This window comes from Camelus bactrianus, chromosome X (assembly GCF_048773025.1).
Source record: "Camelus bactrianus isolate YW-2024 breed Bactrian camel chromosome X, ASM4877302v1, whole genome shotgun sequence".
Lineage (NCBI taxonomy): Eukaryota > Metazoa > Chordata > Mammalia > Artiodactyla > Camelidae > Camelus > Camelus bactrianus.
The window spans coordinates 20,494,521-20,521,720 of NC_133575.1; the positions used below are offsets into that span (position 1 = coordinate 20,494,521).

General features: G+C 36.4%; 1 long non-coding RNA gene across 2 annotated transcripts in view; it reads right to left on the reverse strand.

The window, feature by feature from the left end:
* The window catches only part of LOC123618181 (uncharacterized), a 538,073-nt gene that overhangs the window by 378,598 nt on the left and 132,275 nt on the right, over window positions 1-27,200 (reverse strand). For both annotated transcript variants that reach the window (XR_012504508.1, XR_012504507.1), the window contains exon 3: window positions 1,868-1,981. This is a non-coding gene — a long non-coding RNA (uncharacterized LOC123618181). The remainder of the gene's footprint in view (window positions 1-1,867; window positions 1,982-27,200) is intronic.

The following is a 27,200-nucleotide window of genomic DNA, read 5'->3' on the forward strand; positions in this document are numbered from 1 at the left end:
TTCCACTATTTTTTCCTTAAGATATAAGAAATAATTCAAGTTTGCTCGTTTTAGTGCCTTAAAGAACATTTTAAGTTAAAGTATTTTAATTTCCCTTGGCCATCAGGGTCTAACTCACCAAGAAGCACAGTGAGTAACTTCAAGTTTTGCTTCCAAAATATGTAAAAATATTTTCGAGAGTCAAAGAGTCGTCTACCTTTTCCCTCCCACGTCATGTCTTTATCATTTGGTAAAACATTAGCCCTTTTAGAGTGAAAATCTGTGGTAGTTTAAACTGTAAACATCGTTAGCTATGGAACTGTTTTGTCCAGTTAAAAAAAAAAAAAGCACAACACTAATGTTATTATGTTTACAGATTTAAAGGATCAGTGAAAATACTTGCCAGAGAAGTAAAATGAATACAGTATGATTCACTTAAGAGATTAACACAAAAAAGTCTTTTCCAAGTTGTTTTCATGAATTTTATACAAAGATTATATTTGTCAAAATAAAATTATCTTAAAAAAAGGTAGCAAAGTAGAATCTACAAAGAGTTCATCAAGTCAATGTAGTAGTATCATAAGCTCTATCTATTGTGTTTCACCTTATAAAAAGAGAGGAACTAGAAATAATTAGGTTTATTTGATGTTAGAATTGCGTAGGAAGTGTTATCAAATCAGGAGAGATGTTTAACATTCCCTAGTTTAAATCTGTATGGGGAAAATATTACTAACGTAAATATTTCAGAAACTGTAATGACTTGCTCTTGTTTGTTACACAAGAATTGCATGCTACACATTCCATTTATGTTTGGGGGATTATTTGGAATCCTTATCAGTATTTTTTTTTGTATTTCTCAATTATTATGGAGAAATGGCTATAATACATTGATGTTAGTAAAGATGATAGGAATACATTTCCCTAGGATTTGGATTTTTGATATATATGTAAGGTGATATCCAAGTATACCGCGAAAATTTTTTCACATAGGAAATGAAACATCGTTTCACAGTTTGATCATTAACAGGGAATTCGATCAAGCTGAGGAGGGGTAATGTAAATGTGATACAAGCTTGATGTACAATGAGGCAGACTGGATTATACTAACACAAGCTGAAGCCAAATCTTAGTGTATCATGTGCATATTTTTCCACTGGGGAATTGTGGGAGACAAGCTCTTACAAACATATTACAAAAAGAACAATTCTTCAAAAGAGAAGATAGCTTATAGGTTTTCGAAAGTAGCAATTTATACCGTCTTTTCTGGGACCTAGATCTAGATTTCCTATTGAAAGCAGCTCTTCTGCCCTTTTCCTGCTTGCCCATTTCTGTCCTCCGCTAACCTTGGAAGAAACTAATTATAGGAACGAGATCATCAGGCGATTTAAACCGACTCCTGACTTACGCTCTCCTGAATGCACACAATGCCTTGCCTAACCTGTTGATTCTTTTCCCAGATTAAAAGAAGTAAGAATGAAGAATGAAGGAGTTAAAGAATGATTAGCTCTTCACCCTCTACAGCCCCCTTAGCAATCCTGCAGGCAGAGCACACAGGCAAGATCACATCTGCAGTCAGCCAGCCATTGAGTCTACACACAATGGAGGATAAGGCAGAATCCAACCTCCTGCCTTGACAATTCACTGAATTTCCTCCCCTCCTTTTCCCTTTAAAAACTGTCATGGTTGAGCAGAATCTTCATAGTTGCTCTCTGGACATGAGTCCAACTTCTCCCCAGATTGCTGGCTTTTCTGATTAAAGCACAATTTCTTTCTATTGGTACTTACCTCTCGATTATTGACTTTTGAGCAGCGAGCAACTGAACCTGAGTTCAGTAACACTATGCACTATTGAAAGCACAATTTTGATCACCGTTCTCAGTTTTCTTACCTGGTACTCCCTGCACTTGATCTGCAGTTCAGCAGCTCCACAAATGATCTTTTTCTGGTCTCAGTTAAATGACAGTAAGGCCAAGTCTTATTTTCATCATTCTTCATTTTTTGCCTATGAAAACAAACACAGGACATTTGAACAGATTCTGGATGGAAGCCAATTTTTATAATTTCTGGGGTTTTCACTGCCTGGGTATTTTCTGAACTAAAGGGATAGAGTTAAAGTCACAAAAAAGTTGACTTAGGACCTTATAGCACAGCATACAAAGACTATTCAAATATCTGATGAAGTTTAATGTAAAACAAGATAAAATGTCAGGAATTAATTAATCTGTGCAGATACAACAAAATGCCAAAAAGATGTAAAACTATTTACTTTTTACTTTAGCAAAAGACAGGAAAGAGAATATCAATCCGTTTGATTTGCTCAGCATAACCAAAAAAGTTCTTAAAAATCTGATGAGATGAGCTCTATAATAAGTTCAAAATTACTAAAATTGTTCTACCGGAAATTACATATCCCACTCCCAGGGATATTACTGTACATGTGGTTTCTGTTTGGAAATGGAACAAGAAGCCGTTCCACAAATAGGATTCTGCAATGACATTCATTCACACATTCATTCATACATTCATTCATGGAACAAAGATTTCTTAAGCATTTCTAGTGGCCAAATGATGTGATAGGCTTTGAGGAGGCAGTAGTAGATACAACATAGTTCCTGCTTTTCAAGTGCTTAGATCTGGGGAGAGAGATAAGCAAAGAGAGAATCCTAGAAGAGTGTGAGAACCATGATGCAAGTAAGTACTAAATAGTAGGAAAGTGAGTGAGAAGGTATTCAACCCAGTTTGAATAAAGGTTCCACAGTTTGTGACTGTACAACCCTTTTGGGAAAATGCCAAAACAAACACAACAACATTGCTCATGCACAGAGCATGAGCCAAGCTATAAGAAACAAAGATGAGTAGAGCTGTCTTTTGGTAGAGCTATTATTAAAATTACACATGACTTAAAGCTTGGCTTAAGATAATAGAGAAAAATCACTAAAACATTTCACAGCAAAGAAAAAAAAAACCAAAAAACCTCAAACTGCAGGGGGCACTGAGTATCAGCAATTTGCAATATGTAAACATATTTAAGTGGCACTAAATGGTCTTATTTATTTTATTTACAGCATTTATATAAAATTTCAGTGTGAGCAATTGCTGTGTAAGTTTAGTGTTCTAGACCTCAATCTCACACATATTTCTGCCATTCACAATTAGGAATTACATCACGTAATTCACTTTGGCTTACAGTGTTGGAATAAGAAGATATAATGAAGACATGAAATGGAAAATAGAATTAAAATTTGAGAAGTATTTTTAAAAGCAAACATAATCAATGTAAAATAAGATTTTTACTCTCTAGGTTTGCACAGAGTAATGAAACATAGCCAGACAAACAATAGATAAGAGGCTGTCAATTTCCATTATCAAAAGCATTGGTGCAGAAGGCTTGACAGGTTCCTAGAAGTGTGAGTGTTGGATGTGGGGTCAAGGGTCCAGTTTTGTGAAGACAGTCTCCCACATGGATGATACAAATTGGAAATAGTTCCCCTATATTATTTCCCATTGTTTAAAAATCCATCATGAGAAATGAATTTATTTCCATCTATAAGTGTTTTCAATCAGACATCCTCCACTGAAGAGAAAATATCTGTGGAAACAGAAACATCTTAAGCTACTTCGTCAGAATTAGTGTCTACAGTCTAGTGGTTAGAGGAGCTGCAGAAGGAGAAGGGCTGCGTAGAAACAGGTTCAAAGGACTGTGGTAGGGGCAAGAGGATTTCTGCATCCTATTTCATTAACAATAATTCCATTTATTTAATACCTAATTCTTAATACATATCAGAATCTTCTATGTGAAATTGTTATTTAATCTTCTAAGTATCCAAAGTTGGCAGTGTTGCCTTTTTGTTACAAATGAGAAAGTGGAGGCTTAGAAGTTATATAAATTGTCCAAATTCACAGAGCTAACAATGGCCAAAGTGAGATTCAGATCTGCTATCCTTCTGTTTGCAAATACTGTAGCTTTTTAACATGCTAGTTGGAATAAAACATGGGTATCTGCCCAGATCATCTTCCCGGTATAACTCTTTTGTCCCATGTACTCCAAGGATCCCTAATTCCATAGCCAGCCCAGATGACATTTTCCTTGAGGGAATGCCAGCACAATGCTTCTGTCATGTAGATGAATCATGACATAACCTCTCTGAAAATTAAGAAAAAAGCCAGGCTCTTATGACCTGTGTCATGGAAAGTCAGACAAAACATATCCTTGGGCAGACAGTTTATAGAAAGAAGTAGTCAGGAAGCAAACTTCACAGAGACAAGTCCTTGAAGTCTCTGAGTCACTGCGTCAGAAGAGATCTTCTGGGACAAAAAACCCCAAAGAAACAAAAAACAAACAAACAAAAAAAAACAAACCCTAAAAGCAAACAAAACCAAAAAGCCTAATGGTATCCAGATTATTTTACCAGAATGAAAATATCCTCACAGAAACTAAGGGCAGCTGGCTTGTTTTGTCTCCAGGTTTCCATTCCTATTTTGTTGGCTCTATCACCTCCGCTTTACCCAAGTTTGACCCAAGTTGAGTTCTACAGAACTTTAGTCCTGCCATATTCTCTGAAAAGAACCACACGTGTGCATGTGTACGCACACATGCACACAGACACATATACACACCCTGTGGCCAAAAAGCTAGTTTGGGAAATTTTCCCCTATTCTCCTTTTGGAGATTCATATAAAGTCAAATTAGTCATTTTAAACAGAACATTTCCTAAACAATTTTGACCACTGAATTATTTTTGTTTGTTTCTAATAATGCCTATTAACCTATAGAAATAATTTTCTGATTAATATGCTTTGGGAAATCTATACTACAGCAATGACTTACAGTTTTTCCACTCACTAGAGCCCTCCTATTATTTTTACCACTTAGATCTCATGTTTTGATTTTCACTGTTGTCCTTAGAAAATTTCTTCAAGGACTACAGTTAGATTTTTTGAAATACTGGCAGGCGACCAATCCCACAGACCCTCACTACTCTTTATAGAGTTTCTTTGAGTTACAGATTTGAAACTGGGAATCACTATTCTAAGAAGGAACTGCTTGTTAAGAAGACTCAATTCAAGGATCTACCGTATAGCACAGGGAACTATATTCAGTATCTTGTAATAAACCTGTAACAGAACAGAATCTGGAAAAGATATATAACTGAATCACTTTGCTTTACACCTGAAACACTGTAAATCAATCTCGATTAAAAAAATAAGACTCAATTCATTACTGTCATATTTAGTTCTTTCATAGTTAGACAACCGTCACCATATCCTTAGCATGTTTTACTAAGCCTATAGAAGCATGAGAGTACTGCAACTTTCAATGTCCCAGGGATGTCCCCGTTTTGAGGAAGTATCAGTGTAGACAGGAGGGGGCTCCATTTCTTTTTAATTTAGTTTTTTATTGAAGTGTAGCTGATTTACAACGCTAGTTTCAAGTGTAGAGCAAAGCAATTCAGTTACACATACATTTTTTTCGGATTCTTTTCCATTATATGTTATTATAAGAAATTGAATATAGTTCCCTGTGCTATACTGTAGGCCTTTGTTGTTTACCTGTTTTATATACAGTAGTGTGTATCTGTTAATCCCAAACTCCTAATTTAACCCTCCCCTGAGGGGCTCCATTTTCATCTTCATCAGGTAATCCATCTTCTGTGCTCTCTGTCTTTTCTGCTAGCCTAGTCAGGGATTTGGCATCTGGCATAAGTGAGCCACACACAAATGACCAAGAGGACTTTTCATGGTATCCATTATTCAAAATTTAAAGGAAAACCCTTATCTTGGATCTGAAAGCTTTTACTGAGCTCTGTATTTTTCTGTGTCCCAGTTTTAAAAATAGAAATGACATCTCTGAATTTGAAACAGTAAAAATTAATATGTACTTAATATCATACTTTTATATATCTACCACAATATTACTAAATTTATGGGTCCTTTTGCTAGTTTGCTTTTGTTTTCTATCTGCCTCTGTTGGCTTATGACTCAACAGATATAGTACTTGCTGTTCTTAATTGCTATGAACTGGATACACCACACACACACACACATACACACGCACACACACACACACACACACATCCTAACAATAATTTTACTATACTTCTCACAATGTTCTAAAGTAATGGAAAATTTGTTTGGCTAATTAAAATATCAATGTGTTGTACAAACTAAATCCAGGAAATATTCAGAAGGGATTTTAAATCTGTTAAAGCATAAACACGTTTTGGAAAGTATGTCATATCTATGTTCCCCAAAAGGAAGAGCAATGAGCCCAATAATTAAAGCAAAACACCAAATGGCAATGACCACACACACAAACACTGACTCACCGTTTCCCCAAACATACACATATGCACACTTTAGCTGAAAGCCAGATGTTCCCAGAGAGTGTCACCAGACACCTTCACACCTTCATTATTTGTTTGAAAGATACTTGTTGAGTGGCATTGAAAAGACAGAGTAAGGACATGAGATGCTAATATCTATGCAGGATGTGTGAGCTGGAGTATTCTGTTAAAACAGAGATAAACAAAAAGGCTGATGGGGTTCAGGGTATCTCGTCCCAGAAAATGCCACTTTTTGACATGTGGATCATTTTGAGCTGATAATGATTAAGGTCCAATATATTGAAAAGAGCTTTTTTACCTTCCCCTTAACTGCCTAAATAATTCAGATAGGGGGCCTATACCTGGAAGAGAGCTATTACCAAAAACAACTTTTTTTGCATAAGAAAGACCACTCTGCATGACATGGCCAACATTTGTTTACCAAACTTCTGCTCTTCCCTTCTCCCTAGGAATTGTCTTCACTTCGAAGTCTCGGACCCCTACCCTCTTCTCCTTAGCTCAGGATGGTGTGTAAACCTCAATTACCTGACTGCCAGGGAGCCTCTTACCTGTGGGAGTCCCGAATGTGCGAAAGTAACTGTTTTTCTCCTGTTAACCTGTTTTATGTCAATTTAATTATTAGACCAGCCAAAGAATCTAGAAGAAGGGAAGAGTTTTCCTCCCCTACAAGGCTGATGTGTAGACTTGTTTGGCTAGCAGTGTGAAATAAAATTCATATTTTATGGCAAGACACGAAAAATTTAAACGTAAAAAAATTCTTTGCTGCCCTTTGGCCTCCTCTCTCCACCACTGTGCACTGGTTATGTGCATTATGCACCAAACGTCTCCCATCAGCAGGAATATCTGCGCAACCATAAGGAACAACATGCTCCTAGCATCAAGACAACTTCTTAAAAGGTAACATTCCTTCTTGATCGTGTGAGGGACCACATGACCCACCAGGATGACGCTTAGATTTGGATAACCTGAACTGTCAATGATACGTCATTTGACATATAGCCCTCTGTCTCAACAACTTATATAACTGTGCCTTGACTTCTAACCAGCAGAACAGTTCTCAGAGCTTTCTGAGATGCTTTTCCTGGTTATAATCCTCAAATTTGGCTCAAATAAAATTTTCCATTTCTTTCTTAGATTGACTGATTAATTTTTCATCAACAATAGTCTGACAATTTTAGTTTAATTGTGGGATGCACTAATTGTTCATTTAACTATGTCAGCTGCCAAAATCACCTTGCTTTGGAAGAACGCTGTCAGATGTTCTTAGCAGCTTATATTCCAAGATTATTTTGACAATGAACATGAATATGTTTTATTTTTATTCTCTATTTTATCTGAATATTTGCCACAATTATTCTTACTTTTTACATATAAAATGATAAATATTACTTCTTGAAAACTGCATAGGTAAATCGACATTCCTTTGATAATTCCGTTATCACATTCTCTTTGTTAAAAACCTTTACAATATGTCTTCTCCTTGACAATACTGTAGAAAAGGAAGAGGAGGAAATCTTCCTTTCTCACTCAGGGTTTAGGAGGAGTTTAAGGAAACAAAAAATAATCTTAAAAATAAAATGCTTCTCACAGTTCTTCATATATAATCTATTAAATATCAATCAGATACATAAATTTATACACAGGTAATTATTTTCATTAAAGTCAGACTTGGGGATCTTAATACTGAATTCGGTATTATTGTGGCTTCTTTATGTTTTCTTTTTCTTAACATTTTTCTTTTGTTACCCATACCTTCCAATAAAAAATGTAATACTGTATACAGATTAAACAATGTACTTTGAACCCATTTTATCCATGAACATATTTTTTTAAAATAGCAAGAAATTATTATTTGATATTGAAGGAGAGCAGAATGTACTTCCACCAAATATACCTCTTTGGTGTAAGGGTCATTTTAAAGAAACAGATCATGTAGGAAAAGCTCTAAAAATTGATAGAAGTTATCCTTTTGTTAGAGACATTTACATCTATAAGGGAAATCTCCATTTGTAAGGGTGTGTCCCTCTCCATACTAGGAAGAGAAAGATGACTTTAAATCTCTAGAAACTGTTAGCTAAAGAGAATGCAGAGACTTAAATCTGCATAACAACCTTACCCAGTGCTTTGCCTGGTAACCTCCCGTAACTGGCCTCCCTCCCACCACTAACATCTTCTTTTGCCTTTAGCTCAAGATGATATTTAAGGTGGTGACTTGGCCATTTCAGGGAGTGACTCAGTTTTCCTGGGTCTTTCCCATGTATATAGGAGGTATCCAACTTATTAAACTTCTTTCTGTTTTTCTTTTGTTAATCTGTCTTTTATTAAAAGGGGGTCCCAGCCAAGAACCTAGAAGGGTAGAGGGAAAATTATTTTTCCTCCCCTACAATATCTAATGATTATAAAATACCCTGCCAATGTTTAGTAAGACTCTGAGTTAAAAAGTCATTAGTGAAAAAGGCATGTCCAGGAGTTCTTAAGTGATTCAAATGAAGTTCACAAAGCACCTGAAAATAAATCATTAAATGCAACATACACCTTTTCTGCCTTTGAGGGAAAAGGGGGAACATTAAATGGTGACAAAGAATAAGGGTGGTTTATGAATTTCAGCTTGTAATACCCATGACAGTATAAATCCTAATTCTTTGCATTACAATATCTATTTTCATACAGCTGTATTTTTATTCATAATATCTATCTGTATTTAAGTATATAAATATGTACCTAAACATAAAAATACTGCTAAGTTGTTCAATTTTCTTAGCATGATCAAGAATTCCCAATGCTGTAAAAAATGAAAGTCTCCAAATGACAGCAACACTTCCCTTAGAAACATGTGGTAGAGTAACTTCTGTTCTCTTAATAACTGTAATAACCCAACCAGTGAATTGGTCTATTTTCAAAGCTGCAAAACAAATGCGAGAGGTGGACATGTAATATGGAAGCATCCTAAGATATTCTCTTCACAGACAGTTGAATATTTCCTTGTACTTTTGCTGCTAATGTAATTTGCTCACTCTACTACCTGGCTGTTCTTCTCTAATTCAAGATTACTCTTTAAAACAGGAGAAATATACTGAAGCTTTAAATGTATGACTCATGCTCTATTATGTTAAATAAAAGTCAAAAATTTTGTCATATGTCATGTTGGCTATACCGCTGAGACTCATTGTGTGAGATATAAATTAACTTATTGCTGTAAGATTGGGTGGACATCAATTTTTAAGGGCTACTTGAACACATTAGCGAATGTGAAATTAAAGCAGGATATCAGAACAAAATCGCTGGAAAAAACATGCTCCTGTTTGAGAAATGAAACATGTTTTTCTTTTTTCTTCACGAGAAAAACAAAATATAAGGTTTAATGTAATTCACCGACACCCTGAATTGAATTTTAAGCTTAGCATCTGTTTCTTGGATGACTGTGGGCTTACCACCCAGGGTGCTGAGAGGCTCACAGGAACTGACTAGCTTCTCTTTGTTCTGATCTCTATTTATCTCCTCCGGCCCAATTCTCTCCTCCTCCTGCAGAAGACTGAAATTAAGGCATGCTGCAATGCGCTCTCTAATTTTAGTCAGAGCATTCTTCTCAGGATGGTGGGGTGCAGAGACTATATTGTGACAAATATTTCACCCTCTTCTTCAATCTAAGGATGATAATTTTCAGTGTCGTTTATAATAGATATGGGAGGTTTAAAAATGTCTCCCTCTTAGCAGCTGTAAAATTGTTATCATAAAATAACATGATTTTAGCCATTTCATTTCATTGCTTTAGAATCAGGAGGAGGAGTTATTTTGATTAGCGGGGGAAAAAAGGAGATTCTGTGAACTTCTCTTCATCTGGAAATAAAATTTAAGGTTAAGGCTTTAGTTATGAAGAGATACTTAATTTTATATTATTATTTATGCTTCTGATTTATGCATTTATTATGCCAACTTGATGCTCAAAGATACTTTTTGATGAGTGAAATTATAAAAAGCTTCACTGATTTTTATATACTAAATTTCAATTCCAAAAATCTCCGTATGTTGGGATTTATATTTCCAATTCATATAGTTGGGTAGCATTAGTGTCTAAGCCCCTCTCTGATATAACTTTGACTCTTAGGGAGCTATAAAACCACTTATAAGGTGCTAAGGATGGCTTGTTTCAGTTTGACCCCAGTCACAGATTGTTCTTATTGATACACACTCTACACAGCAATGATGAACTATAAAAGCATTGGAGTTGACAGAATGAACTATGGAAATGTAAATACACAGAAATGATGGAGGAGACCTGAAGGGACCTGGAGGAAGCACTAACTGTGGTCAAACATTGATCTAAATAGTCTAACCTGCTCCCAAGTTTCAGGTCACTCATTTCACCAATACATTATTGACAGTATTACAAGCTAAATGCTTGGGATTCACTGGTAATGGCAGAAACCTTCCCAAAGACCTTTGAGTCCACACAACAGCACCTACAATTAAAACAAAATTTCTAGAATGATGTGTGCTGTGACTGAGGTCACAGATAGAAAGGGAACATGGAAGAGGAAAAGCATCTTACACAGACTGGGGAAGTGGTCAAAGTCTTTCTGAAGGAAGAGACGCTGATGTTGAGATCTGAAGGATGAGCGCGGATCAGGTGAAGAAGAGGAGAGAAGCAGGGTCCAAAGAAAGGATACTGCGGAGAAGGAACATTTTTTCCCCTTCTAAGTTCTTCTGGTTGGTCTAAGAATTAAATTGACATGAACCAGATTAACAGAAGAGAATCAAACACAAGTTTAATAACATGTGTACCTGGGAGAGACTCAGGAAAACTGAGGAACTCACCAATATGGTAGAAACTCACCCTTAAATATCATGGAGATAGAAAGCAAATATTTGGTAAACATATGTTTGCTGTGCCAGGCAGAAAAAATGAGTCACAGAGAGGAATTTCAACAGATAGACTTTGCTAGGTCCCTCCCTGTCTATAGAGTTCATACTACAATTGTCTATGGGGATGGCTCCCTTCCTAGAACTGGTCCTCTGTCTACATTCTTTCAGGCAGTTAGGGAGAAGGTCGAAGTTTCTTCCTGAGTCTTTGGGGCCTTGATTGTTTTCAGTTTGAAATAATCCACTTGCCAAAGTGGCACATTGTGGAATGGCAAATTTTGTTCCCCTACAATACACAAAGAACACAATCCACTTCCCAAGCTGAAGGCGATTCTGTGGGAAGACATCTGTTTTGATGATGCTAGGAGGAAGAGGCAGAGTGGGGAACAGCTAACCTGGGCCAAGTTCTGTGGGGAAACTTGGCTGAGTGGCCCAAAGGCACTCTGTAGAAGTCCTTTACTACTGCTGTGGCTTTCTGGTACGTACTGGAGCATTCTCATATTCTTTGGTAAAGTGCTCCTACTTTTGAAAAAAACATTCACACACCCCAAGCAAATCTCTGTCTTTTACCAGCCAGCCCTTCTTCCAGTTCCTATCTAGCTACGAGCTTCCTGCTTGGCCAAACTTTTTTCTTTTATTTGCAGCTGGAAAGGAGCACTCTCTTTGCCTTTTCCTGGTGGCAGCCCAAATTAGACTGAAATTTACCTCTTGCCGCTGCAGAACTGGGGCAGCTCTTAGAAGTTAGCATTGATTCAAATTTGTATGGATTTATTCCCAACTACATGGGTTGACCTCTCCACTAAATAAACTTATGTTTACTCTGATGTTTGTTCAATAGTATATGAAGGGCTTTGTGGAGAGGAAGGCTAAACATACGGCAGAGAACTACTGGTTTTACCAGAGTCTCCAGAAATTCAAAGAGTAAGATTTTTCAATTATCCCAAGAGGATAATGCAAAAATAAATATTCAACAGAAATTCTTTTTTCTATGATCTGAGTTTGAATGACAAAAAAAGGGAAACTCAATGGAAACCATCATTTGCATAAGAGATACATTGTGCTTTTTTAAACAAAATGGCAATTTTACAATTTAAAATTAGCTTATCCTTTTTGTTCTTAGAAAAATCAGTTTCAAAAAATAATCCATTAAAATTAATAAGGTAAATAAAAATATAATTGGCGCTTCAACATAAGCAAACAAACAAAACTTCTTCATATTGCAGAGCTAATAGTAATGCTGCTGAAATAGAGGCACCTGTTCATCTTGACAACTTGCATTTCGAAATTGTTACTAAGTATAGCTAACAATAGTCTTGGATAGCCTGTTATCCCAGATTGGTTCTCCTTTAAGAACAGTCATGAATTATTTTTATGGTTAAGACATTTCTCTGAAGTTTTGCAGAGGGCTTCTTGCTTTGGCTTTTATTTCTTTGATTCTTTTTCAAAATCCCTCATTACACATTTCTTATGTTTTAAACATATTTCCTGTGTTGAAAGGCCATGTCTCTATGGCTGTGTTGTGGGTCATCCAGAATACATGATTATTAGTTTGTCCTTTTTACTTTTAGCTGATTCTACCTTATGTTACTAAATGGAGAGAGCAAGGGGTTCTTCAGTACAATGCATAGAGAATAAACATACTTCTGAATCCGCAAAGGATTCTTGGGTCCCATGGAAGAGAAATAAAATTAGCCACAAATAATAAATATAGCATCATGCAGTCCATCAATATATTACTCCTGTACACCCATACAGATATAATAGAGCAAACAGCGGAGCTTACACTAGAATATGTTTCATGAGAAGAGGGACTTTGTCTTTTGTACACTAAAGTAATCCCAGTGCCCAGGAGAACATTTAGCATGTAGTAAATGTTCATTTAATATTTGCTGAATGAATGATGGGGAGGCAGGAAATAGGACATAACATATATCAAATGTAGGCATTGTAATGAGTACTTCACAGTATGACATCTTAATGAATCCTCATATAATCCTCATGGAGGAAACATGAATATTGCATTCTTTTTTAATAGAAGAGAAAACTAGAGCTCTGAAGAGTGAATTTAATTACCCAAGAGTTCACAGCTGTGAACCAGCAGACCTAGCAATCGAGATCTATCCAATAGGCTGTCCAAGTAATACACTAGCCACAGTATCAAACCACTCATAAAATGTACCAGAAACAGTAACAGTTGAGTATTGCAGTTCTCCCTGGAAGCCTCCACCATGGAGGACCCGTGACTGAAGGAGCAATGGAGAATAATTACTGTGGACGGAAGACATCACAAATCCAACCATCCACCAAGATTTCACTGCTAGGAGCTACCAGTAAAATGCAACATTGACATATCTGTTGACAGGTACAATGCTTAAAGAAACTTCACATTGCCACATCAGGGGAACCATTCTTCCTTGGTAGTCCTGTAGTAGTTTTCCATTGCTGCTATGACGTATTATTCACAGACATAGCAGCTTAAAACAGCACAAATTTATTATCTTTGAGTTCTTTGGGTCAATAATCCAAGGTGAGTCTATTTGGATTAAAAGTAAGGTAATGGCAGGGCTACATTACTTTTTGGAGGCTCTCGGACAAAATCTGTTTTATTGCTCATTCAGATGTTGGCAGGATTCAGTTCCATGAGAGGAGATCTTGACTTCTTGCTGGCTGTCAGCCAAGGGCTGCCTTAGCTTCTCCTAGCCTTTTCTCTGGTCCTTGCACACTACTACATCTCAGAACCAGTAATGGAGCATTGAGTCTCTCTCACGCTACCATCTCTCTGACCTCCTCTTTTGCCTTTCTCTTCCACTTTTAGGGTTCATGTCATTAAATTTGTTCTACCCAGGATAATCTCTATGTTTCAAGGTCCTTAACGTTAACCACATCTTCAAAATCACTTTTATCATCCAAAATAACATAATCACAAGTTTTAAGGATTAGGAGGCTATGATTCTGGCTACTGATGACCATACTGACATGTAGTTCTAACATTCTGATGGGCACAGAAATTCTTGGTCTTTTAATGTATTTTGCAATCAAGAGATAAAATAATTCCTTACTAAGGAACCCAGATGACTTTTCAGTGGTCTCTTAAATGATAACTAGGTAAGTTTTTATTTTATTGAATTATATTTGACACATAACATTGTGTAAATTTAAGATGTACATGTTAATCTGATACGTTTATATACTGTTAATATGTTTGCAATTGTACTGATAATTAGCAGCTCTATCATGTTACACAATTGTCATTTCTTTTCAAAACACAATTCAATATTCAAAATTTAGGTAGTAGGACTACTTTGTAAAAAGCAATGCACTTATTACCTATTAAATGTTTTTTTTTTCCTTCTTCGAATGTAGTCCTACCCTTTATTTATGTCTAAAGCTTGTTTTCTCATTGACTTTAGATTAGAATCAGGGTCTGTAATTGATTTTCTTTTCTACAGAACTTGAAAGTGGTTTTTTAGCAGTCACTGAGTAATGATCAGGGTTTGACATGTAGGAAATAGAGCTGGACTTGTTCCTATAATCACATATCCCAAACTAGTTAACTACCACCCATATATCAGTTTGAGTTTGGGGAAAAAATAAGACCAGGGAATTAGAAGGAAAGTAAGAAAGAAAAAAAATGAAAGGGATACTTCAGAATGTACTGCATCTGCTCTAAACTTGGGGTTGGTTATATAATAAAAATTCTGAGAAAATAAATCCTGTTTGACTGCCTACTCAAATACTTGTAACAGAATGATAAAAAAATTCTTTAGATTTCTGGCTGAGACCCAAAAGCTGACAGCAACTGAGGGTAAGAGCTCAAATATTCTAAAAGGATACCCTGGACATAGCAATGCAGAAGGGAAACAGCAGAAACTAACCTGGTTTCATGATTATCATCCATATGTACTGCAAATAAGAGAAAGCTAAAAATTCACTAAAGATATTTTTAATAAGAATTTCAAAGGAGTAGACAGTGTTTTGACACTTCCCTCCATTCCCCAACTCAAGTGTTAGGATCCCCAAGAGAACCACTCTGGATTCTCACCGAAGGGCAGAATTTGGTAGGCTCCCTGTATAAAACTGCTGGTGCAGAGCACGGACAAGATCTTGGACAAAACCTGACATTTCCTTAAGTATCTGGGAGAATCTATGAAAATGCCTGAAAAAGCATGAAGGTAAGGGGCAGAGTTGTGCTACCCATGATGGGAACCACTGTTAAGCAAATTGATTTTCCCAATTTGGTAGAGTAAGACAGTATGACTTTTTCCGGTGGCCAAGTGAATGCCTGTATTATTGAGGTTAATGCTAAGATGTGCTGTCATTTAACAGAATGACACTTTATTTCTCACTGAGGAAGAGTCTTTTATGGATCAGGTAGTCAGGTAGCTCTCCTCCATCTTGAAGCTATGCCACCAGAACACATGGCTTTCTAGGTTATCTAGGGTAAGAGTGAGATGAGGCACCACACCGTTCCTTAACCTGGACAATATCTCTTTGTGACCTTTAGCAGCTTCATTCATTCACTCACATAATGAAAGGATGTGACCATTTCTTATTGGGATAAAAAGGATGATACTTGTCTAGAAGCAATCCTAACACCTAAACATTAAATACTAGGTTGCAGTTTAAGAGATTGATAGATAGACTGAAGACACATCTAAGTTTCTTGGTAAGAAATTTCATCCTCTTTCTGCTAGATCCTTTATCCAGCAGGCAGGGCCTTTTCAAGATGACTCAAGTGGGCCACTTTATCAAACACTGCAAGTAAAGCCAGTACTCAACACATATTTCTTGAGTTTCTTAACTTTTCCTAATTTCCCTTGAAGTTAATTTGGAGCCTTGTGGCTTGTTTTGATGAATGAATATTGAGTGGACATGGTAGGTACCACTCCTGGGATGAAGTAGATGATTTTCAGTGTGTGTGTGTGCATGTGTACAATGTAATGTCATTTTCAAATACAGTGTCTTTCTACTTTCACTCCCTTTGGAGATAATATAGGAATAATTTTAACCCCAGATGTGATGAGTTGTGCCTTTAGGTCAGCTATTTAAACTTTCAGTTTCCTTACCTATATAATTGTAGAGTATATTATACCTAGTGGCCTCCAGTTCATGATGGTAAACTGAGAACATTTATGACCTTGTATTCTTCTGAGTACCAATGAAATTAGAGAAGATACATGAAATTTGTATTGTAGGACAGGAAAAATAGGAAGGATGCCACCAGGAAACTTTTAAAAATGGAATTTCTGGAAAATAGAGATAATTGGGGAATAGATTGGTATGGAAAGGGTAGTAGAAACTTAGTTGAAGATGCAAGATCTTCCCAAGAAACTTTTGGAGACCCTAAATTTAAAACAAAAGTATATTGCTATGTAAAAAAAAAAATACCACTCAAAAACTTATCGGCTTAAAAGAACAACCGTTTTGTTGCTTTCATCATTGTCATTGTTGGGTTTTTGCTTTGTTTTGTTGTTTCATGGTTCTATGAGCTGACTAGATCAGTTGGACAGTTTGCTCCATGTGATTCCAGCTCGGGTTGCAAACTTCTGGAGACTCAACTGGGCTGGAATATACAAGACGCCTCATTCATATGTCTGGCACATTGATGGGGACACTAAAATGATTTGGTCTCTCTCTCTTTCTGTGTAATCTTAGGGCCTCTCCTCCTTGTGGCCTCTCCACATGATCGCTACACAACATTTCTCCAGTAGCACGGTCAAATCCCTTACATTGCAGCTTAGCACTCCCAAGGGCACAAAAGCATAAAGTTGTCAGGCCCTATCTTAAAGCTTAGCCCTGGAAATGGTACAGCATCCTTTTACTGCATTCCATTGGATTAAGTGAGTCACAGAGCCAGTTCAGTTTCATCAGGAAATGGGAAGGGGGAATACATACGACTGTGAGTATCAGTAGACATGGTTCACTTGGGGGCCATCTTCGATATTACCTACCACAGCTACTCATAGGAGCAATTCATTAAGGATGAGCATCCTGACGAGCTAGGAGACTGTCACCTCTTCCTTTCCTGAGCAGATGGCTACAGGGAAATGTGTTCTTGACCCAAGACCTTAGTGTTGGAACAATGTGGGCCACCATCAAGAAGAGATCTTACTCATGCTACTTACCCCTGAGAGAAAAGCAGAGCAGAATTTCAAGTATGTCCAGTATTTTTACAAAAGACTATATTATGGCAGGAAAGTGTAAGAGTGTGGAAAACTCCTTTAAAAGCTAGGAGTAGAATATTCTAATGTGTTCCACTCTCAGAATAAAGTGCTCTTCAGACATTGATGTCTAGTCCAAGTCCAGAAAAAAAACATATTGAAGAAACAATCCTCTGTAACTGCAGAGAAATCTAATATTAAATGCCTTAATTAATTAACATATTCCTCCATCCATGAACATAGAACAGAAAAACAGCCAACCTTTAAATAATGGAAAACCAATGGCACAGGTAAAAAAATGAAAATAAAAACCTAAATTACACACAAGCATACACAGACATGCACACACACACAAATATACACACTGAAACAACATTTAAGCAAGCAAAGCTCAGGTAAAATAATAAAACTATTTGATTTCAAAAATTTGAACTTATGTAGTAATTATAAACAAAAATAAGCAATTATGAACAACGGAGAGAAAGAAAAGAAATCCAAGAAATTAATATATTATTTATCAAACTAAAAAATAATAATTCAATGCACAGAGTAACTATTAGCTAGATAGCAATAAAGACCAAACTGGTGTTCTAGAAGATAAATTTGGGGAAATTATGCAAGTTGTAAAGCTAAATAAATACATATGGAATATTAGAGGTTAAGAGAAGTGAATAATCTTGCTGGAAGGTACATGTAACAGTTCTAAAAGTCAAGAGCACAGGGAACGGAAGAGAGGGAATAATCAATTAAGGAAAAAATCATATTGTCACATTTTAAAAAATTTAAATTCATACTCACTGAAATAAAAAAGAACCCAAGATTTTTTTTAGCAAGTAGGCATTGGATTCTGTCACTTGAGCATTGTAATTAACTAATAGGTGTTTTGTGATGTAGCAAGAAATTTCAGTCAATAGAGGTCTAATCTTTTCTATTTGCTTCTTGCATTGGGAGAACTTCAGAAACTTCCTTGAGTAAATTTGAGATCCTTGACAGTGGCATTCAAAACTGATTCCTTTTCAGAAAATTATATGACTAATCAATATGTTAATCGTCATTCAGCAACCTATTTATAATAATGGCTAACATTTCCTACCTGTGTGCCAAGCACTGTTCTAAGTGACTAAAACATGCCACGTCCTGTAAGCCTCACAAAATCCCGAGGCGGCAGACAGAGGAGAGGCCAGATTTTGTGGTACCTGAGGCTAAGGCAAGGCACTCTCTATAAAAAATAACACAAAATTATGAACACAAAAACTGGTATAAAAAAAGAATATTTTCTTCAGGGAGAAAAGATACCCTGAAAAATTACTGGAGGGTTGGAGCTGATCTTTTTCTTTTGAGAAACTTCAGTTAATTTTCCAGAAATGACTTTTACAAAATACTTCCTGTTGTCCCTGATTTCCTTCCTCATTTTTTTTTTTTCTAAAGAACCTGTTACGTAGGTAGATAAGTGGAGGCAGATATGGTGGAGGAGACGGAGGATGGTCTGGAAGATGGAGTTATGCCTGCCTTCAGCATAAAGGGGTTGTACTTCCTCTAAATCAGCAAGAAACTGATTAGAACCCGACAGCCACAACTGCACAGCAGCCACAAGGACCTAACCGGATATGACCCAATGCGCACTATAATATAATTAGTATTGTGGTTTAGGCCCTCTCCCATGGGTTTTCCTGTGTGCATCATGGGTAAGGACATGCACAAAAGAGGCCGAGCATGATTAAGCACTCCAGGGGCAAAAGACATCAATCAATCGAGAGACCACCTCTAAGCAAAAATATAAGAGAAGGCGCAAAGACCACCGCTTTTCCTCCCTTGGGATCAGCCCACCTCCTGTTCTCAGAGGTGTACTCTCCCTTTGCTAACAGAATCTTTAAAATCTTGCACTACACAATGTTTCCATCTCCCATCTGAATTCTTCTCTTTTGGGTAAGACAAGAACTGGGATCTTTTCCCTTCCCCTTTTGGGGTAACAAACCCACAATGTGAGGAGCTTGTTGTTTAAGTTCCCTTGGCTTCACGGTAAATTCCCCTTGGGAGATGATACGCGTAAGGAAATGGAGGCACAGAGCACAGCTGTTACTGAGGAGCAGAGTCAGGATTCAAATCCCGGTTGCCTGATTCCAGAGTCTGCACTCTTGATCCCCATGTCATCCTGCCAATTATGGGGCCCTTTCTTGAAAGACACCATGTAGGACTGTTCTGAGGGAGAATAAGCTAAGTTTGCATACCACCTGATTAAAATTGTGTCTTTTTTTTATTAATAATCTTATTTTTGATGCTACTGATATATATATATCTCCAGATACAATCAGGAATAACTTGTCCTTTTTAGTCTCAAATATGACAAAAGTGAATTGTGCTTGTATTTCCCCAGAGATCCTCAAATTCCACCCAGGGTGACTATCATGTCTGGAATTGCTCACAAGATGTTCCCAACAGCAACCTTAGGTCTAGATTCTTCAAGATATCATCTTCTCTATCACAAGGTTAAAAAATTGATGCTGGAGATTATAAACATTAAGATCATTGAGAATCTGAGCCTCGGATGGCGCTTCAATGCAGACGAGTGAAACGAAGCCTCGGGCCCTATACTTACCTGGGAAGACTGAATAGGTGATCAAAAGAATACATGTGGCCAACAAGAGGATGGGGTTAACAGACCTAAAATAACTTTTTAGTGAATATCATCTATATAACCATAATACTTTTTTTCAAATGGGTTTAATTTTTTTGATCGAACTTAAAGCAAAATAGAACATTTATTCCAATTTCACCTAATGTGAGATGCTGAGATCAGAGCAAGAGCAGGGAGTCAGAGCACATAAGCCATTTTAATTATTTTGGCTTTTAGACTAAGAAGGATGGGGTGCCATTGCCATGTTCTGAGTATGAAACAGTGAAGGACCCTGTGGGGTCCTCCCTGGCACAAATCCTTTCTGTGTCCCCCTTTTCTTGTTTGGAGGAAATAGGCTTCATTCAGCCTCCTTGACCTTCCCTGAGTTCCAAAGAGCAGATTCAAACAGTTGCTAATCAGGGCAGGGAGGGGACACAGAGACAAGGGAGGGACAGTCAAGAAACAGTAGTGCTCCAACTTTTTGGTTTGTCTGGCCTCACTGTGTATCAGTAACAAGTAGAAGTATGACGCCTTCAAGCAAGTAGTAAGTGAAATACCCAGGCTGTTGTGCTGAGGATAAACAGTAGGGGTCAAAGGGCTGAACAAATGAGGTTTCTTAAGAGAATATTACAATAATTTTGACCAAAGACTTAGAAATTTGGACCAGAGTTAAAGGTAATTTATTATCGGTACAGATGGTGAGGAGTGGTTGGAATTGGTATATACTTTGAAAGTAGAGAAAATAGGGTTTGTTGTGATATAATAAGGGGGTAGTAAGAGCAAAGGAAAAAGGATGACTCTGTTTGTGAGAGGATAGAGCTGGTGGTACTTAGTGTGATGGCCAAGACTACAGCAGGTTGGATGGGGGAGACAGGAAAATCTGAGATGATGAGGATGTGATTACTGGGACAGAGGAAGGAGGGATGGGGCTCTCACAGACATCACTGGTTCCTGAGGTCTGTCTGCCTTCGTGCCGTCACATTGTGAAGGAGGATGAGAGGTAGTGTTACCAGGAGCCTCTGAACATGGCGTATCTGAGGCCTATTCTTTATCCTGCTGTTGAAGCAGCAGATACTTGGAAAGGGGGGCCACGATACTGGGTCCATTAGGAGTTCTAGACTCTCTTTTTCCTTCAAGCAGAGGGATAATTTCAGACTAATCTTTTCTTTATTGAATTAAGAAAACCAAAAATAAATACGCTCTTTATTTTGGAGCTTCAGCATCCAAGTACTTAAACAACAGGTTTTATTACTGAATGATCATTGCATCCCAAACAGCTAAACTTTCGATTTTCATTTGATATATACATCTAATTTGGATGCAATCTGACTTAGATAAAAAATGCATTATTAATACATGTATATCATTAAAGTGGATCAAGGTCAGAATACAGCAAAGAATAAATACGAGCTCAATACATTTTATAAGCATTTGTCTTCTCTTTTCTGGCACACAGATCAGAACATTTTAGGAAAAAACTTCGATAAATGTTTAAGTGATATCATGATAATATAATTGTGTTAAATGCATTCAAGTCTCTTTTAAATATGCTATTGTATGAGTGACCAGAATGGAAATCAAAAAACAAATCAAGCAAATAATTCAAGACACACAGACCTTCTTTCATCTGAGGAAACAGAGATATTTTAGAAAGACTGACTTTATATGACATACCTGTTGAATGCAGCAATGAATACTGACCCTTACACAAAAAGTCACACTTAAAGACTTTAACTGCCTTAAACAAAATCATATATGATTTAATCATTCATGTTTAATAGACTCAAATAATTCACAAACCACAATGAACACAGCTGTGCTTAGCACTTTTTGTCACGCTGTGTCTAAAAGAAATTCAAATGTCTCGCAGGTCCAGCTAAACTTTAGGATGCTTTATCCATGCATGGACAGTCATTCAGATTTGGAATAATTAGTGTGCTGAAATGGAACTGCCATTACTTTCTGCTTAAAAAGCCCTCTCAGTGAATGAGATTGATGGAGGTGCCCTTATTTGTGCTCCCAATGAATCTGGCGTATACCTCCATCTCAGTAATTGTCAGGCTCCATGTCAAGGGTCTGCAAACTTTACATATAAAGTGCCAGGGAATATGTCTTTTCAGCTTTGTGTGTCATATGGTCTGTGTTGCAACTATCCAAGTCTGTCCTTGTAGCATGATAGCAGCCATAGAATATACATAAACCAATGGGCCTTAAGAGCTACATAATGTGTTCCAATAAAACTGTATTTACAAAACCAGGTAGCAGTCCAAATACAGCCCATGGACTGCAGTTTGCCATTCAATGATCTATGTTCATCTCTGCAGCATCTATCTCCTCCATTAGCTTTACTTATTAGCAGGCATCATTTCTGGTTGATATTTTTATTTCCAGAATATGAGGTAGTATCTAGAACAGTAGGTATGCAATCAATGGTGAAGAGAATGCTAATTTCTTATGGGAATTCACTATTTCAAATGTTCTTTATGACTACTATGATTCATTATGTCAAAATAGTGTTGAGAATGATTCTGAAGTACTCTTTACAAATTGTACAGCCAAATGAATAAATACAACTAATGCTTATTGACTTTCTTAGTCAACATTTTTTCACTGGCATAGTTTTTCCTTTAAAGTAATATTTTTTTCTATTTTTAATAGTAATACAGATTTATTACAGAAATTTAGAAATTCAGAATTTTTTTCAATGCATGGTTATCAATAAGAAGGGCAATCCTACATATTAGTACAATGATTGTTTCAAGAATGTACATATGTCTGTTGGTTTGCAACATTAAAGATGTTTACATGACCAAATTCTTAAAATGTTGCTTAAAAGTAACACCCTGTGCTCAAAAATCTTCAATAATTTTACATACAATTTAATACATACAATTTACATACAATTTAATTCCAGATGTCTTAGTTTTAAGAACATTCACAATTTAGCCCCAAACTATATTTTCATTTATGTTTCCACAAACCGTCTTCTCTAAGCAAATTCATATCATCATTCTGCAGTAAAACACTGTCTTATCTTTGATTTTACTCATTGTTTTCTCTACCTGGAGAGCTTTTTTTTTTTTTTTCCTCAATACTTTCTGATTTCTAGGTAGACCCAGGGCCCTGACAACCCAGTCTGGAATAATCATAGTCTATCCCTTATTCAAATTCTTGTAGAGTTTGTGAGCTGCAGTACTGACTTGGCACTAGCAGTCATAAAAGGATTAGCATGGACTCTTGTGTGACACTTGCCATATGGCACGCTGAGAGTAAGGAGGGGCCAAGCTAGTAAGAAGGAAGCAAGTGGGGATGAAGCCAACTCCAAGGACAGAAGTTAGAAACAACTCCAGGTGATGGGATAGCCAGAAATGAGGTCAAATAGAAAGGCAGAGGAATAGCACACAGCATCAGAAAATCACTTACAGATTCCCTACACTGTTGGTGCAAAGAGAAGCTGTGCTGTACGACCAAGTGGGGCTCCTGCTGGTTCCAGGGGCAGGGTAAGCCTACAGACGACCACAGACATGTGTGATGGATATGAAGCCAAACAGACCCTGACAATCATTATAACGTGCTTTGACCACTAGTCCTTTTATATTTGTGTTTATAGCTAAAATTACATCCATTTTTCTCCACAAATTGACTTCAAGTTCCTGGAAGGTAAGCTTTAGGTTTTATATTTTACACCCATAAACCCAGTAGGATTTTGAATATGGGTGACTTTAAGTGAGAATGATTTATTGATAGATTTAAATCTATGCTTTTTAAATAGCAAAAGTTATCTTCCTTCAAAACACATTCTTGGGGGGTGGGGAATAGCTCAGCGGTAGAGTGTGTGCTTAGTATGCACAAAGTCCTGGGTTCAATCCCCAGTACCTCCATTTAAAAAAAAGTATTCAAACCACATTCTTGACTCAATCAGGCAGGAAGAAAGAAACAATAATATATCTAATTTATATGCCAAAAGAAATTATTTAAGCAAAATAATCGGACCAAAAAGTAACTTCTAATGTGCATGTACATTTTTCAATATTTTTTTGATTTATAATTAGTTTCTGGTGTACAGAATAGTAATTCTATTAACATATATACATACATATTCTTTTTCACTATAGATTATTACAAGCCATTGAATATAAAAATAAACTTTTAAAAAAGAAACAAGAAAAAATATAAAGAAAAAAATATGCACACATAACAATTCAAAAGATGAGACAATATGAAAATTTTACTATTTAGCTCATTCCCACAAAGACTAGGTTAGTTTCACAAAACGTTCTCACATATCTGTTCGTTTCAGTGTCATCTGGGACTACTGACATCACTGTCAAGTATTCTTCAGTTTAAATTAAACCTTTCCTCCCATCCAGTCAGTAAGAAAGACCAGTATACTGCATATAGTCATTAAAACTGATGGAGTAAAAAAATCAAGAGCTATCAACAAATATAGAGAAAGTACTGAATACCAGGTCTGCTTGGCAAGAAAACAAGGAGGAAGCAATATGAAACTGACAGCACACTCCAATTATATTTGTACATATTGCAACCTGCATTATAAAAGTTTTGTTGTAGATTGGAAGTGGAGAAGAATAAACCAGATCCTGAGAACTAATAGCTGGATGAGCTGGACTGTATGCTAGAGAACAGAATCCTATAGAGACCACGAAAAAAAACAAACAAACCAGAATTTGAGGGTCTAGACATTCAGTTCTGACATTGCACCCAGGAAGTTTACTAAGAAAATCAGCAAAAAGAAAATGTTGTGCAGAAAAACAAACATCACAGTTGTATTTCCCAAGAGAAATGCAAATATGGGAATGAGATGTATTTGGGAAACTCTTGGCAGGTCCTGGACAGGCAAGTGATAACAGCAGCAATAACTACCAGAAATGATCAGGCATAATTGCTTTCTAGCAGCTAAAGCCAAGCAAGTAGAACCAAGTCAACAGATCACAATTAAACCTGAATACTGGAGCAGGGCAGATCAGGGATGCATTCATTGGAATAAGGTTAAAACAGACTTAAAATTATCACATGGAGGAGGAAACGGCTAGAATAGACAGGCAATGGTTTGGCACTCTCTGAATTTATTATTTCTTTTTACTTTTATTTTAAAAGATCCAGCTACATTAAATTATGTTCTTACATTATTGGTATCAGCCATATTAATACCTAGAAGTATTTCTAAATTTGTTTTGTGACATGAAGTGCATAATGTCAAGTGTTATTCATTGTGTTTGGTTTGCAACATGCGCATTTCAGAAAAAAAAAACAAAACAAAATGACAAAACAAAAAAATAGATTGATATCACCAAAGGGGGAATAAGTTAATCTCCTAATAAAATTTATTTAATCTCACAATTATACCGCTGAACTAGTTAAACAAATGAAGTGCTTGCTGATCAATTTTCAAAGGAATTCCTAAAGAAATTCATAGGCTCAACATCTTTAAGTGATGCAATTTTTCTCTAACAAAATTTAATTACACGTAGTTAATACCCTTTTTGAAATGTAAGACTGCATTCCTCCTCCTCACTATGGTCCAACTTCATCTTATAAAAAAAGGGACAAAACAATAACTCATCTATTTTATTAATTACTCATAAAGTATCAAGTAGTATATTTATTTCTTTGTTAAGCTCAGGAAATATCTGCTTATCTCCTTGCCACATCTGGTTCTAATGCTGCCATTAGCCTGATTCATTGCTCCCACGTTAATGTTCCAAGTTCTTTAGAACTTGTTATCTTTTGGCTGTTTGCTTTGAAATATTTTGGGTTTCAGTTTACCTGTAAATCTGCCAAGAGTAATGATCAAGATTGATTCTTACTTAAACTGCCCAAGACAGTTGTGTTTAATTTGCTTAACATTAAGTAGCATTCTCAGAAGCTCAAGGTCATCATTCAGAATTTTTTTTGTGCCAACACTTTGGAATGGGTGAGATGCCAATTGTTATATGAGTCTACTTAATTAACATTTTAAAAGTGAGCTATGTTATCACAATCGACCTTAGGTGGCATTTTAAAGGATCAAGGCCACTGAAAATACAAAATATTTCCTATTATAAATATCTAAGGACACATTTTATAATCAATGTGATTTCTGGACTAAAATACATATATACACGGATAATTTCTATATGTAAAAATAGAACTTTTTTCAGTCATCTACAGAAATCAGAGATAGGAAAATTATAGAGATGTCAAATACATCACTGATCTAAATATCTCATTTTAACCACTATTCTAAGCATCCACCTACTAAATTTAATAAGTAGGAACATTACAAGGTTCTCCTTTTTAAAATTTGGTCCTAAAGGTGAATGAGAAAAGAAAAAAGAAAAGGATGATGATTAATATACAGACAAGATAATCATCTTTGAGATAATCAAGAATTGCCTGTCATGGCATTCACTGATCTAAATCTTGGTCCAGAGCACCTAATACATAGACAAGTGGAGATGCATTTGCCTACTCCTCAGCTGTAAGGGAGCCTGAAATTATTGATATATATATATATATAGTAAATAGTAAAAACCTCCATCTAAGTAAAGTAAACTCTGGTATAAGATATTTCAGAAAAATAAACTTGAAAATAGAACTTTATTTTTTAACAAAATCTGAAGTTTCAAAGAGGACATTGAAGTGAGTATTTGAATAAGACTTTCTGAAGTGAAATAAATTCACAAACTTGTTATATACTCCAACAAGTTTGCCTTTAGGCAATCATTTCTGTAAAGATACGCTGCTGACTAGACGGAGCTCTGGAAGCCACGTGAGGGTAATGAGACACAAGTCAAAAGCATATCCCAGACTTGACCCTACCATCCTTGCACAACTGAACCCACACCATCAACTTCCTACATCCATACTCAGCATGTATTAGATGAGGCTATCACGCTCTATGTATTTAAGCTTGTCTAGTCAGATCTCTTTCATGAGAGCCAAACACAATTCCCAGATGATTTAGCAAAGTCATTCTCACAGAGGTTGTAGAAATGACTCAAGGACATATGGATAACAAGTGTCAAAATAGGATGGTGAGCTCCCATCTGCCTATTATCTCCTGCTCATTTTATCCCACAAGGTGACAGCACATGTGTCCTGGGCGTTGTGTTCTCTCTCAGGGCTCTGAAGTTTGTTTAAGGCTCACAAAATAGGCCATAGAGTAAGCTGAGATTTAATCAGACAAAAAAGGGCAAGAATATGTACTGGTTCAAATTGTTCTGGTTTTCAACCCCAGTC